This window comes from Sardina pilchardus, chromosome 17 (assembly GCF_963854185.1).
Source record: "Sardina pilchardus chromosome 17, fSarPil1.1, whole genome shotgun sequence".
Taxonomy (NCBI): Eukaryota; Metazoa; Chordata; class Actinopteri; order Clupeiformes; family Clupeidae; genus Sardina; species Sardina pilchardus.
Window position 1 is genome coordinate 14,722,202 of NC_085010.1, and position 17,500 is coordinate 14,739,701.

At 45.9% G+C, this 17,500-nt stretch overlaps 1 protein-coding gene across 1 annotated transcript in view; it reads right to left on the reverse strand.

Moving 5' to 3' along the window:
- Positions 1–17,500, reverse strand: part of magi2a (membrane associated guanylate kinase, WW and PDZ domain containing 2a) — a 311,406-nt gene that overhangs the window by 103,192 nt on the left and 190,714 nt on the right. The gene's annotated exons all lie outside the window — the stretch shown is intronic.

Consider the following 17,500-nt stretch of genomic DNA (forward strand, 5'->3'; position numbering starts at 1 on the left):
GCTGGCTGTTCTGGGATCAGCGCTGGTCTGGTGCTTAAAGGTTTTAGCTCTATGCTGCTGCTGCTGCTGCGGAGGAGGAGGAGAAGTGTGTGTGTGTGTGTGTGTGTGTGTGTGTGTGTGGCGGGTTCAGGTGCCGGGCCTCTTCCTCTCACAGGCAGGGGTGGCCAGCCAAATGGAGAGGGAAGGAAATCGATTTACCCCCCACACAGTGCACCAGGGAAGACACAGCAGGCCCAAGTCAGCACAAACACACACACACACACACACACAAATATTACAGAGCTTCAAAGACAAACACAAGAAGATACATGCCTGCCATACACACAGAAAACACATATCAAAGTATACACGTACTGGTGTCAGTACAAAGCACACAATACAGACACAGACACACACACACACACACACACACACACACACACACACACACACACACACACACACACACACACACACACACACACACACACACACACACACACACACACACACACACACACACACACACACACACACACACACACACACACACACACACACACACACACACACACACACACACACACACACACACACACACACACACACACACACACACACACACACACACACACACACACACACACACACACACACACACACACACACACACACACACACACACACACACACACACACACACACACACACACACACACACACACACACACACACACACACACACACACACACACACACACACACACACACACACACACACACACACACACACACACACACACACACTCTCAAACACACACAAACACACACTGCAATGTGAGACAATGTCAAGCTTGAAGTACTGACAAGTATACACAGAGTTGAGAGCTGTCACCCAGCAATCAAATATTGTTTTTTTTCAATCACACACACACACACACACACACACACACACACACACACACACCCACCCACCCACACACACACACACAAAAACAGACACACACACACACACACACACACACACACACACACACACACACACTTCGGGAAGTTAGCGCTGGCGATATAATCCTGGTGTGTTTACCTCTGGATTCAACCCCATCCAAACAGCCAGCCCCATTTTGGCTGCCACTGGTACCTGTTTCCATGGCAACCTGTAGAGGAAGCCTCCGCTGCTGAACTGTAGACTCTTTCACACCGGACACCCTTCACCACACACTCGCAAACACACACACACACTCACTAACACACACACACACACTCTCTCTCTCTCTCTCTCTCACACACACAGACATACACACACACTCTTTCTCTCTCACATGCACACACACACACACACACACACACACACACACACACACACACACACACACTCTCTCACCCACACACATACACACACCTTTTCCCTAAATGATACCTCATATGAACTGCTTTTGGTATCAAACACACTGGTGTAGTGTAAAACTCTTTAAACCCAGTCTGCTTTGAGCTGAACTGACACACACACACGCACATCTTATTCGCTGGCATTTGCACTGGGCACCTGCGTGGACGTGAGAGGTCATCCAAGTGACCCCTGGGAACGGAGAGCATCGCTGGACCTCCCCGAGGCTGACACACACTCTCCTTTAATCTAAATGTCACCTGGAACGGCGCGGTCGAAAAAGAAGACATCTTCATTTCAGCTTGACTGTTTTGACACACACACACACACACACAAATACAGATACACACACAGACACACATATGCGTGGGTGCATCATAAACACACAAATACTACACACACACACACTGTAGTGTCTTCTTTTAAGCACTTCTTTGACGCCGTTCAGGTGGTTTCAATACTTTGCTCGTTTATTACAAACATAAATCATAAACGTCCCTTATGTCCATGAAACTACACTTAGTAAAACAAAACGATAAATAGCAAATCATATAACCGACATTCGATGAAACAAAGAGAGTAATCAAACGATCAAGAGAGAAATATATATTGAAAAACCTTATGCCTGCTGGCGTCTCCAACTTCCACAAGCATTCAAAACCCAAGCACCTTTTGTCTTGCACCTAGGCGCGCGCTTCCTTAATTGGCGCAGGTGCGTTCATTAACACTCTGTGTGCCGGGCACCAGTTATGGCCAAGGCCACGACTACACATATTTTTGGCCAGCAGGGGTCTTAAACAGAAAAAGAACAAATGGCTCCTACACACCAGCCCTCTTATTGGTACCGGGCAAAGGTACAATAACAACAAACAAAAACACGGAGCCATACAAAATAAAAAATCGTTATCGCATTATACATATCAAACAATAAATGTCACATTCTTTTTACACAGTTCAGTTCCATTTCCCCCTTTTTTTTGTAAGTTCAAACAAGAAAATCATTTTCAAATGTCCATTGAAATAATGTTTTTCAAGAGCTCATTGATAAGAGTCATTCTTGTGAAGTGTTTGTAACACAGTAGTCCATATGCCATAAGAGGCATGGTGTAACTGAAGAGTCCATTTCTCTTGGTGTATGTTCTGTATTTGTATATGTATGTATACGCGCATGTGTGTACGAATAAATCCGTAGATTTATAGAGTCCATAGTCCATGTGCGCATGTGAAGACTGGAACTATCAGTGTACATGTTAGTCCATACAAGGTAAGTATTCAAAATACACATTCACATTCATTCATTCATATTCACATGTCATTCTCCAATAACAAACAAACCTTTGTAATTGGTCTTTCTAGAACATTTGTCTTTGTTTTCAGAGTCAAACTACGTACCATCCCCTTTGAATCTTTTTTCGTGTCAATAACCCTTCCCAACATCCAAGATGCCCTAGGGGCAATAGGGTCTGCAATTAACACAACATCACCACACATATAGTTTCGCTTCTGTTTAAACCATTTCTGTCTTTCTTGTAAGGTTGGAAGATATTCCCTAACCCATCGTTTCCAGAATATGTCTGCCAAGTATTGTATTTGTTTCCATCTACGTCTACTGTAAGTGTCAGATTTCTGAAACAAACCAGGAGGCAGTGTGGGTTGCGTTTTGAGGAGTAAAAGATGGTTGGGCGTTAAGGGTTCAAGGTCATTAGGACTGTCTGAGATGGTAGTGAGTGGACGACTATTGATGATGGCTTCCACTTCACAGAAGAAGGTGTGAAGGGATTCATCATCCAGTGTTTGGTCTTTAGTTAAAGCTAGAAGTGTTTGTTTGACCTGTTTAATTAGCCTTTCCCAAATTCCTCCATAGTGTGAGGCGGCTGGTGGGTTATAAAGCCATTCTATGCCCTTTTGTTGTAGAGCGACTTGTAGGGTGTGACTTTTGTTCCACTCTTTTACAGCGTTCTTAAGTTCACGATCGGCAGAAGTCAGATTGGTTCCGTTGTCTGATCTTATTTGCTGTACCTGACCTCTTCTGCTTATGAACCTGCGGATTGCATTTATGCATGAGTCAGTGTCAAGGGAGTTGGCTATTTCTAAGTGAATTGCTCTGGTTGTAAGGCATGTGAAAATAACACCATATCTCTTTACTTCAGTGCGTCCTCTTTTCACTATAATTGGGCCAAAATAATCAGCTCCAACGTATGTAAATGGTGGTGAATCAGGAGTCACTCTTTCCTTTGGCAGGTCAGCCATCTTTTGTTCTCCTAAGTGTGAATGTAGTCTTCTGCAGAATACGCACTCCGATCGAATCTTTCGGGCCAGAGAGTTTGCTGCTGGTATCCAGTATTGCTGCCTTAGTTTGGCCAACATGTGATTCCTTCCAGAGTGGCCAAGGTGTTCATGAATGTGTTGTAACAACAATTTGGACACATGGTGGTTCTTTGGGAGAATAACAGGGTGTTTCTGAGACTCGGGCATGGCCATTCTGCTCAACCTTCCTCCTGTACGAAGAAGTCCATCTTGCAGAATTGGATCAAGCTTACGAATGTGGCTTTGACGACTTACATGAGCCTTTTCCCTTTGCAGAGCCTCGATTTCATCAGGAAACGCATCCATTTGGGTGAAGCGTATGATTGCATTTTCTGATCCTTTGATGTCATTCAATGTAAGGTGTTCATTCATGCATTTTTTCACTGTTTTCATCTTTCTTTCCAACAGGTCTTTCTCGATTGCAGAGTTCTTCACGGTAAGTTTGGTAAGTATCTCCTTTCTTTTTTGACTTAGGTTCAAGAGCAAGTCTTTCAGCTTGAGTAGCCATGCAACGGCTCTTGTGAGTTTGTTCCACTTTGAGTGATGATGAATGAATGCACGGGTAGGATTGTCATCTTTCACAACGACGTTCATGATGAGGACGTTCCTTTTCACTTCCACATCATCTTCTTGTATTTGAGACGCAAGATCAGACTTGGGCCATTCGGATTCCTGGCCTTTGAGGAATTCTGGGCCGTTCAGCCAAGAGCTTGTGTTCAGAAGTGTGCATGCCTTAAGACCACGAGACGCACAGTCTGCTGGATTCAGTTTCGTGTTAATGTATCTCCATTGCTTGACCTTTGTCATCTCTCTGATTGTGTTTACACGATTGGCTACGAATGTTTTGAACCTTTTGTTCTCATTTTGAATGTACTTTAAAGTTGATGTACTATCAGTCCAGAATATGGATCTTCCCAGTTGAATTTGCGACTCTGCTTTGATCAATCCATCCATGCGAACTGCGAGGACTGCTGCAGTAAGTTCCATCCTTGGCATGGTGGTTTGTTTCAATGGTGCCACTCGTGATTTTCCCATCATGAATGAGATGTGTACTTCATGTCTTGCATTAGTGAGACGAAGGTATGTGACGGAGCCATAGCCACTTTCCGAAGCGTCACTAAAGTGATGAAGCTGGGCAGATGTTATTGCACCGAAGTTCTTAGGCTTGAGGCACCGATCAACGCTGAGCTCTCCAATAGTGCTTAGTCCTGCCATCCATTCTTGCCATGACTGGATGTAGAGATCTGGCAATTCTTTGTCCCAGGCATGGTTATGTTTACAAAGATCCTGCAGAATGTTTTTGGCAGTGAGAATGAATGGACAGATGAATCCAAGAGGGTCATACACTGAAGATATTACGGAAAGTATTCCTCTTCGAGTGAATGGCTGATTTTTCAGGCTTACTGAGAAGGTAAGTTTATCTCCTTGAATTTGCCACTGTATGCCAAGTGTTCTCTCTATTGGAAGTTCACTTGAATCCAAGTCTAGATCTTTGACTTCTTTTGCCCTATCTGCTTGAGGAATGGACATCAGGACTGCTCTGCTGTTACTGATCCATTTATGCAATCTAAAGCCTCCCATTGAGCAAGCTGTTTCAAGTTCCTTGCATAATTTCACAGCGTCAGCTTCTGTAGGCACAGATTTTAGGCAATCATCCACATAGAAGTTAGACTTGATTGTGTCCACCGTTTCAGGCAGAAAGAGATGCTTGAAATCTTCAGCACTTTGTCTGAGTGCGAAGGATGCACAGCTGGGCGAAGACGATGCCCCGAACAGATGCACGGTCATTCTGTGTTCCTTTAGTGGTTGGCTCAGGTCACCGTTTGGCCACCATAGAAAACGCAGAAAGTCCACATGTCTCTCCATTACTCTCACCTGGTGAAACATGCTTTCTATGTCTGCCATAAGGGCAATTTGGTCTTGTCGAAAGCGCAACAGGACGCCTACCAGGTTACTGGTGAGGTTTGGACCTTGGATCAGCTTGTTATTCAAGGATGTTCCCCGGAAAGATGCTGAACAGTCAAACACGACCCTCAGGGAGCCCTTCTTCGGGTGATGCACTCCGTGGTGTGGAATGTACCACGCCTTTCCACTTGGGGTCTCCAGTTCACTGGATGGGACCGCCTCTGCATGACCCTTTTTGAGCATTCCCTCCAAGAAGGCTGTGTATTCCAGGTGGTACTGTTCATTTCTTTCAAACTTTCTCTTCAGGGATATAACACGCTGATGAGCCTGTTCGTAGTTGTTTGGCATTGTTACCTCATTCTCTTTGAATGGTAAAGGCAAGTAATAATGCCCATTTCTTAGTTCCTTTGATGTTTCCATTATAGACATAAACTGTTTGTCTTCAACTGACATCTCTGATCTCTCATCGACGGCCAGTTCTGGGAAATCTTGGTGATATTGCTTTATCAACAACTCATTCACATCTCTTATAGATATGCGGTTGGCTATGATACACGAGTGACTTCCTTGCCCTTGATGAGTTGTTTCTTGCATGAGTCCATTCACGACCCATCCTAGAGGAGTTCTGACAGCATATGGCCCATTACCTCTACTGTTTACTACCTCCCAAGGCTCCATAAGCTTTGCAGCATTAGTGCCTATTAACAACTCAATATCGGCATCCAAATGTGGAATCTTCACTTCATGTAAGTATTTCCATTTTTCTACAGATTCTTGTGTTGGTATGTGGTGTTTCGAAACTGGCAAGTTTGCTTGTGTATAGACCTCTGGGAGCTTATGGTATTGCAGTCCCTCCATATCGCTAACTTCGAGGCCTGAGACTACACTGCTCTGAACCCTTTTCTCTTGTCCCATTGTGCACAACAGGATGGTGATGTTTTTACCTGAGATGTTCAGCCTTCTCTTCAGTGAGTCTGTGCAAAATGTAGCCGAGCTACCAGGGTCTAAAAATGCATGGGTGGTTATGACTTTATCTGAGGTTGAGATCTTCACTTTCACTGGCACAATAGAGAGTGTGCATTGGGCTGATGGACCGGCCCTCATTTGGTCACTATCATTCACAGACACCATAGCGTTACTCAGACTTCTGCTTCCAGCTTGAACGTCACCTTTAACTTTGTCCTTTTCCCTTCCAGTAGGAATGTGCAGGATCGTCGGATGCAGCAAAGAACATGTCTCACATTGCATTCTATTTTTGCAGGTTTTGCCTATATGTCCCTTTGTTAGGCAACCAAAACACATCCCATTTATTTTTAGAAATTCAATCTTCTCTCCATTGGGTTTAGTCTTAAAGGTTTCACAATATTCAATTGTGTGGTTCTTATGACAGAATAAGCAAGATCTGTCTTCGGCGGATGGTTTCTGTTTGTATCCAGACTGCGATTCATTCCTTTTAGGTGCGGACACCTGAGCAACTGTTGTGGCGAAGCTAGGCCTCCCACTAGGCTTTGCTGTTTTTTGTAGCTTAGATTTCGACACTACTTTGGTCTCTGTAGGATTATGGATATCGCCAAAGACTGGATCAAGCATTGTCCTAGATTGTCTCTCAATGAATTCTAGCAAGTCTTTAAATGTTGCTCTGTGGTCATTTTTATCTTGCATGTTGCACACATTTGCTCGCCATCTATCCCGCAGCCGATACGGCAGTTTTGACACAATGAGTCTGAGGTTGGTGGAATTCTCAAGCTCTTTCAGTCCAGTAATGTCTTGCATAGTGTTGTAGCAGCTACGCAGAAAGAGCGCATACGACCGCAAGTCATTGCCATCTTCTGGCTTAATGGCTGGCCAGTTTAAGGCTTTATTCATGTAGGCTGAGGCTATTTTGTAGCTATTTCCAAAGTTATATTCCAGCTGTTCTTTAGCTTGTTTGTATGCAACAGTTGGATCCATATGCATGAAGCTACTGACGAGACTTCTGGGTTGGTCCTTTGTGTATTGCTGTAGATAATAAAGTCTGTCATCCATACTGTCAGTCTTCTTTTCAACAAACTGTTCGAATGCTTTTATGAATGTCCTATATTGAAGTGGGTCACCGTCAAATATGGGAATTTCTCTCTCAGGCAGTAGAGCGAGTGCTTGTTGCTTTACTAACAATGTAGTTATTTCAGTGTGCCTTTTCAATACGTCTGTAACATTTGGGTCATTGGCAATTGTGATAACTGAAGTGTCTTGATTGGCTATCTGACCACTAGTATTTGCCTTTTGTCGCACAGTTGGGGTTTGAGGAGTTTGTACTCGTTTGGGTTTTACAGATCTTTTTACAGTGGCAGGAACGTTATATTCTGTTGGCGTGCCAAATCGGTGTAATCCAGACAACGAGAGATGTTCCTCAGCTTCCCTATAAACTTTAAGTTTAGCCTCTGCAACAGCCAGTTCATAGTCTACAGCGAGTTGTTCTTTACGTGCTTTAAATTTTGCCATAAGAGTAGCCTCTTCCACGTCAAGGTCGATTTTGTCACTCAGTGCTTGCGCCTTTGTCCTTGCAGCCGCACAATCAGCTTCTGCTTTTAAACGAGCGCTAGAGGTCCGTGACGCGCGACTGAGAGCGCTTGTTGCTTTACAGCTACGCGTAACGTTGTGAGCTATTTGAGATGCGCTATCTTGCGGTTTAATAACGGAGGCAATGTCATGCTGTTCTTCGATGGGAGCTATTTGAGATGCGATATCTTGGGGTTTACTATTGGTGGCACCCCACTCCTCGTCATTCCCTTCCTCCATTCCAATACGCGGTTCGCTCTGAACCCATTTTATAACGCCATTCAAAAAGTCATTGTAAAACTGATATTTTGGTTCGTACCAGTCTGTGCGATCAGCCTCTCTTTCATAGTCCTCTTTTAACAGTCGCTGCACTGATGCATGCAAGTTATTAAACTCAAGGAAAAACCATTCAAATGCCTTAATTTCTTTGTCAACAGTGTCTTTGTTTTGGCCGGATTCGATAAGTCTGTTGATTTCGTTACGTTTACGAGTTAGAACACCAAGCTTCCCTCTGCGTGATGCAATTAACCTAAACAGTTCTCGTTCATCGGAGATATCCTGATCTTCGGTCTCTTCTTGAGACATGTTGCAAACTTTAACTCAAAAACTTTAAACATAAAAGTTCATTGTTATCTTATAAAGTTCAATTCAGCGCAGTAGGCAAAGTCAAACTACCACCCCGGCCTGTTCAGTTTGTAAAGTGAGCGCGGCGGCTCATCTTCAAATGCGAGCACGGCGGCCCGCTCACCAGATCAGTCTTATACTCACGAACCACGGAGTTCAATGAACAAGTCAATACATCCACAGGCGAGCCCAGTAAATCCACAACTCCCGACAGCTATAATCCACAAGCTCCCGGCAAACGTAGCTTCCAACTTTCCAGGTACCCACGGCAATTTCCAGCGCAGTAGCACAATACTATTGCGACGTTTCCAAACTGCAGGTGCTCTTCCAATTAGCGGAGATGTCTCTTACTTTAGGCCGTTTTCCCGACTTTCTGACGGGGTTTCCAACTTTAGGCAGGTTTTTCAACGTTGTAGTGTCTTCTTTTAAGCACTTCTTTGACGCCGTTCAGGTGGTTTCAATACTTTGCTCGTTTATTACAAACATAAATCATAAACGTCCCTTATGTCCATGAAACTACACTTAGTAAAACAAAACGATAAATAGCAAATCATATAACCGACATTCGATGAAACAAAGAGAGTAATCAAACGATCAAGAGAGAAATATATATTGAAAAACCTTATGCCTGCTGGCGTCTCCAACTTCCACAAGCATTCAAAACCCAAGCACCTTTTGTCTTGCACCTAGGCGCGCGCTTCCTTAATTGGCGCAGGTGCGTTCATTAACACTCTGTGTGCCGGGCACCAGTTATGGCCAAGGCCACGACTACACATATTTTTGGCCAGCAGGGGTCTTAAACAGAAAAAGAACAAATGGCTCCTACACACACACACACACACATGTGTACACACACACACACACACACACAGAGACACAATTCCGCTTCTTTTTCTTTTTAACTCGTACAAACAGCATCTTTTTAAATCTCAGCTGTTGTCTCTCTCTCTCTCTCTCTCTCTCTGCAGCAGTCATGGGGGAGGCGTGTGGGACCGGCGGCATCTCAGAGGCTGGAAGAGGTTTTCAGACTGGAGCACCTCTCCTCTCTCTGCCCTAGTCCCCACAGCTCTCTCATTAAGCCCCCACTTCTCTCTCTCTCTCTCTTTCTGTCTCTTTTCTCTCTTCTCACACTTTCTTTCTGTTCCAATCTCACACATTCTCTCTCTCCTCCCGCTTCTCCCTATCTCTTCACTCAATTGCTCATCCCCTCTCTTTCTTTTTTCTCTCTCAATTGCTTACCCTCTCTATCCATCTCTCTCTCTCTCTCCCCCTCTTTCCCTGTCTTTCTCTCTCTCCCTCTCTCTCTGTCTATTTCTCTCTGGTATCAATTGCTCACCCCCCTCTTTCTCTATCTCTCTCTCTCCCTTCCTCTCCCTCTCTCTTTCTCTCCTCCTCTCTCTCTCTCATCACACCGTTCCCTGCAGAAAACACCAGGCGGCTGGCTGAGCCCATTAGGGGCCCCAGTGTGCTCCTCATCTGGGATGGGGGGATTATTTGAGAAAGGATGGGAGGAAAGGAAGGAGGGATGAAGACAGGGATAGAAAGAAAGAGAGTGAGAGAGAGAGGGAGTGAGAGAGAGGGAAGGGAGGGTGAGTTAGTGAGTGTGGGAGGGAGGGAGGGAGGGAGCGAGAGTAAAATGGAGTCCTTAAGGAGAGTTAGCCTTTAACAGGCCATCAGGAACGTGACTGGTGTGTTGAGATGCCGCTCCTCTTTCAAGGAAGACGCGTGCTCAGACACCCCGGGAAAGAGAGACGGAGAGAGGGAGGAGGAGAGGGAAGCAGAGGGAGAGGGAGAGAGAGAGTGTGTGTGTGTGTGTGAGAGAGAGAGAGATAGAGAGAAAGAGAGAAAGAGAGAGAGGGTATGTGTGTGTGAGAGAGAGAGAGAGGGAGAGAGTGGGAGAGAGACGAGGAAAAAAGCGGAGTGAGCAAAGGAAACGAAAGACAAGACAGCGAGCAAAGACAAAGCTTTTGAAGCTTCGACAGCATCTGTTGATTTTGGATTGTAATCATCAAACGGGGTGCCCATATGGGGAGAGCACCAGTCCCCATGATTACATTCACAATTCCACATTTGTCATGACACATCCAGACACACTCAATTGTTGTGATTTAGTGGGAGCTTCCTAGCCATAATATTTGCTGTTCCTCGTTGCAGTGTTCAACACAGGTGCTCGGCCCTCAGTGGATCTGGGTTCAGACACTCAGTGCTTGTGATGTATAGGTCTTTAAATAGCCTCTCTCACACAGACAAATATGCACACACACACACACACACACATATACGCGTGTACAACAAAAAGGCACATGCTTGCGCGTCACACACACGCCCACACACACGCCCCCGCACAAAGACACACATGGGCCACACACACAGACACACACACACACACACACACACACACACACGTGGGGCACGCGGGCCACACACACACACACACACACAAACACCGGCAGCACCTAAATGGAAAAACTGCTCCCTCATCTTCATCTCTCCTCCAAACTCTTGTCAGAGTGTGTCCCTAAGAACGCCCATCAATCATGCGCCAGACAGCTTCCACCCGCCCCCCCTCCCCCCCACCCCCTCTCTTCTCCTCCTCTCCTCTTCATTCCTCTCATCCCCCTCTCCTGCGCTACTCCTCCCATCTCTTCCTCTCCTCCGCTGCACTCTCCATCCTTCCCTCGCTCCTCTCCTCCAAACTCAAGGTGAGAGAGGGCACCCTGCTTACCCAGACAAGAAAACAATTTATCCACTCACTATGGAGATGATAAGACAGACCACATGATAGAGAGGGAGAGGGAGAAAGAGAGACAGAGAGAGAGAGAGGTTGAGAGAGAGAGAGAGAAAGGGAGGGGCAGATGTTTGAGTGATGCGGCAGACAGTTACCTGATGACTTTGAGACTGGAAGGTGGTGTGTCTATGTCTGTGTCTGTGTGTGTGTGTCTGTGTGTGTGTGTGTGTGTGTGTGTGTGTGTGTGTTTCCTCTCGAGGGGCTCTATCGTGAGATCCGGAGCTGTCTGGGCATATGTCTGAGTTTGTACCGGATTGAGACTGAGAATGTGTCCATATGCTATAGAGAAAGCAAGCGTGTGCGCGCGCGTGTGTGTGTATGTGTGCGTGTGTGTATGTGTACGTGCGTGTATACAGTAGGTGTGTGGGTGATTGTGTGTGAGTGTGTGTGTGTGTGTGTATAGGTCAGTGTGTGTGTGTGTGTGTGTGTGTGTGTGTGTGTGTGTGTGTATTCCGCGGCGGCCCACCATCTCTGCCTGCCTGTCTGTGTGTGTGTGTGTGTGTGTGTGTGTGTGTGTGTGTGTGTGTATATTCCACGGCGGCCCACCATCTCTGCCTGCCTGTCTGTGTGTGTGTGTGTGTGTGTGTGTGTGTGTGTGTGTATTCCGCGGCGGCCCACCCTCTCTGCCTGTCTGTGCGTGTCGTCAGAGCAGCCGAGGGAGCCGCGCTCCCGATCTTAATTAAGACCAAACTAGCGAGTCGGGACGCCGGCTGCCTGTCTACAGTAGGTGCGGGCCACACGCACACTCACACCCCACTGCTCCCTGGGCCCCTCTCACAAGCCTGTGCACTTCTGCAGCAGCACCAGAATCAGACAGATCAACACAACACAACCGTCAACTCGCTTCTTGTCAACATGTCATGAATATTTTCATTTTAGCAGCCGCAGAATCAGTCAAATCAACCCAACACAATCAGCACCAGTTTTTTTTTTTTGTCAACACGTCATTAACATTTTCACTTCATCAGCACTAGAATCAGTCAAATCCACACAACACAACCAACACGTTTTTTGTCAACACGTATAAATATTTTTGTATTCATATACATTTTTGCATTATATAAATTTGAATTATAAAATGTATTTATATGTATTTCCTTTTTATGTCATCAGCAGATTAATCAGTCAAATTAACACAACACAACCAGCAGCACTAGTTTTTGTAAACATGTCATCAATATCTCTACTTACATCTATTCATTTAGCAGACAATCAATATATACAACAACAGAGTAATCCACATTGTAACCTGCTCTATCGCCATTATATAATCACTAATAAGACTATGATGATCATAAAACTCCTCACAACCATGCCCTCCAGCATGATCAATAACCGGCTACATTTAGCACACACACACACACACACACACACACACACACACACACAGAGAGAGACACCAAGATACACACACACACACACACACACACACACACACACACACACACACACACACACACACACACACACACACTTGAATCTAGTTACAGCACGGTACAGAGGATCATCGTTATCAGTGGTGTTTCTCCAGGCCGCTACCCCGACGCTGATCTCTGATCAGTTTCAACGAGCTCGCCACTACCGTCCTCATGACCATCATTACAATCACAGCATCGCCGTGGTCGCCACGGCGATCGTCTGGGGTACTGTATAATCTTCATCAGCCCCGCCCCTTCATCATCCTCGCGTCATTCTTATTCCCCGCGCCGGGATGCGCCTGCCCGCCTTGATGAGACACTTCAATGCCTACATGATGAAATGCACTGAAACACTGGTGACAGACACCGCCGGATAGAAGTGTGTGTGTGTGTGTGTGTGTGCATGAGTGTGTTTGTGGTTTGTATTTGTGTGTCTGAGTGCATGAGTGTGTGTGTGTGTGTGTGTGTGTGTATGTGTGTGTGTGTGTGTGTGTGTGTGTGTGTTTTTGTGTGTGTGTGTGTGTGTGTGTGTGTGTGTGTATGTGTGTGCATGAGTGTGTTTGTGTGTTTTTTGTGTGTGTGTGTGTGTGTGTGTGTGTGTGTGTGTGTGTGTGTGTGCATGAGTGTATTTGTGTTTGTGTGTGTGTGTTCACGCATGCCTATGAGTGTGTATGTGTGTGTTCACCTCCTTTATTGGTAGAGTGCATTTGTGACATGACGGGGGGAATTCACTGCATCACTAAATGAGCACAGAGAGAGGGGGATGAGGAGGGAGGGGTGGAAGATAGGTACTGAGGAGAGTGATGGGGGGGGGGGGGGGTCTCTGTACAGCCCTGCACAGCTGTAAATATTTGCCAAAGCAGTGTGTGTAAGAGAGAGAAAGTATGTATGGGGGGAAGTGTGTGTGTGTGTGTGTGTGTGTGTGTGTGTGTGTGTGTGTGTGTGTGTGTGTGTGTGTGTGTGTGTGTGTGTGTGTGTGAAGGGGAGGGGGGTGCAGTATTAAAACCAACAGTACTCTTTGATTCCCGTTCCTGTTCTATTTTCTCCCCGCCTTCATCCCAAAACAAAGCAGGACAGGCGATGGAGTTACGCAACCGGAGGAAAAAAAAGAACGTGGAAGAGTGTGAGAGAGAGAGAGAAAGGGAGAGCGAGAAAGAGAAAGAGAGAGAGAGGGAGAGAGAGAGATAGGGAGAGACAGAGAAAGGGAGAGAGATAGAGAGAGAGAGAAAGGGAGAGAGAGAGAGAGAGAGAGAGGGAGAGAGAGGCAGCATGTCTGATGATGTTCGCTTACACAATCCCCACTGACGCGCCTTTGAACTGTGAGAGTCAGCTGGCATGCCAGCTCTATCTCACTTTATCTAGCACACACACACACACACACACACACACACACACACACACACACACACACACACACACACACACACACACAGACATGCCAAGGAAAACAGTATCTCCTGAAGTGCTATGCATAGACAAAAAATTGGGGCATTTGTTTTTATGTGGAAATGTTACTACAGCATCGTTCATGAGCTGGAACCTGGATACTGTACATCTGTGAGTGTGAGTGTGAGTGTGAGTGTGTGTGTGTTAGTGTGTGTGTGTGTGTGTGTGTGTGTGTGTGTGTGTGTGTGTGTGTGTGTGTGTGTGTGTGTGTGTGTGTGTGTTGATTTCAGTGTGTGTTTGTGTGCGTACTCAGTTGACTACTTCAAGACGTATCAGGGACATTGGAAGTGGGGGTATGGGGGGTGAGGCTGCTCACCCCCAAAACGCACCAAGACACTTGCCAGTTTTCATGTAGACAGACCCAAGAGCCATGACTACACTGCCGTTGTGTGCGGTTCCCACAGCTTGCTTTCTCCTGTCTACCATCTGCAGAATCAGGGCCTCCTCGACGAGGAGGACCCACCGAGAATTTGTGGCACACTTGAATTGAATTGGGGAACCGTGGACCGAAAGAATAGGACACTAAACAAAACATTTTCCAAATTAGGACTTATTTCTTAATTGAGTGTCATCAAATACAGGCATAATAGATATAATAAAAAAAATAGTGTAGCCTATCAAGCATTTATAGCCCAGTGATACAGACCCGGGTTACTCAAAATGAGGCTGTTAACTCATTAACTGCCATTGACGTCTTTAAACGTCAATTTAGACACATACGTTCACTGCCATTGACGTCTTTAGACGTCAATTGCATTTTTCAATGGGGAGGGCTCATGGGTGAGCTTAGGAACGATCTGGCAGAGTTTCAGGCTTGTAACAGACTGTACTAGCGATCCGAACCGCTAGATGACAGCAGTGCCATTTGGATGATTATCTGCCTGCAGAGTATCTGCCTGTAGTCGAGTGCACATGTAGACATGCAACAAGCTAGCACTGAAGATCGACCACAGTGGATCTAGTTTGCACGCGGTGCAGGGAATAAATATGCTTACTTCTTACATCAAGGATGGAAAACATGTGAACGGTATGATCCATTTACATTGGATATTGCTGTTTAGACTAACAACAACTTTGCTAGTGCTAGCTTGCTAAGTCTACCGTCCTGTTCAGAGTCTTTAGCGACCATCAGAGTCCCTAGCAACCTTGACGAGACTGACGAGATAACAGTGCAATCGTGGTAGACATACTCCTGAATCGCTAACGTTAAAAAGTTGATTTTCACAAAAAGATCGTTTTCTCCATTTTTTGGTCAGAAACAGGTGTTTTTAGCCAAACTAACCCATGTTCTACTGACGATTACTAAAGAACGAAAAACGATAGAAACAAACCGTTTTTTCCTGGTGAAAGAAGAGAGTCTACTCTTTCATTTGGTACCTTCAGTGTTTACATAGTCATAAATCTCACCGTTCGGTGGATCTTGAAAAAACAGTCAAAATGCTGTAAAACGTCTGGCAGTATGGAGCGCTCTGCACTGAAAATGGCTGGCAGCCAATGAGTTAAGTTAAAAGTTCAATGGCCATAAGTCACGACTTGTTGTGAGAAAAGTAAATATTGTAGCAAACGGTGGTGATGATGACACTGCTTTTAAAAACAACTATTGCACTCCTGCTGTAGTGGGCTGTTGTGCAAGCGAATGAATGAAGGGGATGATCCGCATCTCCGTCTCACCAAACGCTGAATGGTTTTGCTAACATGCATTCGCACGAAAGATCATTTCTGAAAAGTTCTCTCTGTTGTTAACAGGTGATATCTCTTCACGTGGGGTAGGGTCGAGCAGTGATGTGCTAGCCTATTGCAGGTAGGCATTGCTCACGCCACGTGAGTCAGACAGAGCATGAGTACTGCTTTCTCTGTGGGTATTTCTGTCCCTCCAGAAAAAATGCATTAAAAAGAGTTGTTTAGAAGACAACATTTCTACATTTTCCTCACCAATATCATCCGCATCCCCTCACAGAAAGTGCTTCCATCTTCCCTGGGGTGTGCAGGTGTTGGGTGTGTGTACTGTAGGTGTTGGTGTGTACACACATGTAGAAGCACAAGGGGGAGGCTTCTGTGGTGTAGCTGGATATGCATACTCTATGAGTGTGTTAACTGACTATGCATGAGTCCACAGTATCTGTGGACACACCCACGCACAAACAGACATACACACACACCCACACACACCCACACACAGACACACACACACACACACACACACACACACACACACCCCACACACACACACACACACAGTCACTGAACTGCACACTACCTAATAGATGCACGCAAAGCTGGGCACCAACAATCATACACTTGGTCAGTGATAAAACATCTTGCCATCCATCCACAATTTGTTTGTCAGAATCTGCCTGCTGTCTGTCTGTCACAAGTGTAAGTGTGTGTGTGTGTGTATGTGTGTGTGTGTGTGTGTGTGTGTGTGTGTGTGTGTGTGTGTGTGTGTGTGCAGGCATGTGTGTGTGTTTATGGCCATCTCTGTAAGTAGCTATTCATGTCGTTTGTGGCCCAAATGGAGCAGGTGCGGCTGTGGAGACAGAGCCACATTTACGGCACGATTAAGCATCCATCTCTCCACGCTCCTCCACCTCCCCCTCTCTCTCTCTTGCTCTCTCTTTTTCCATCTCTTTCTCTCTCTCTCTTTCCCTCTCTCTCCACTTATCCACCTCTCTCTCCCCTTCTCTCTCTTTCCCTCTCTCTACATTCCTCCACTCTCTCTCTCCCTTTCTATTTTTTCCCTCTCCCTCTCCCTTTTTCTCTCTTTTTAACCATCTTTCTCCACTCCTCCACCTTCTTCTTTCTCTCTTTCCCTCTCTCTCTCCCTTTCTCTTTCCCTCCCTCCCTTTCTCTCTCTCCCCTCCATCTCTCCCCCCTCTCTCTCCCTCTCTCTCTCCCCCCCTTCTCTCTCTCCCTCTCTCCCTCTCCCTCTCCCTCTCTCTCTGCGGCGCTGTCTGTCTGTAGTAGGCATGATTGTGTGATTGTGTTGGCTGGGTTGGGGCCTGGATGAGTTGCCGTGCAAATGAGGCCTCATTTCTCACACACTGTCTGGCAGGGATGTGCCACTTGCTCTCCTTCTCTCTCTCTCTCTCTTTCTCTCTCTCTCTCTTC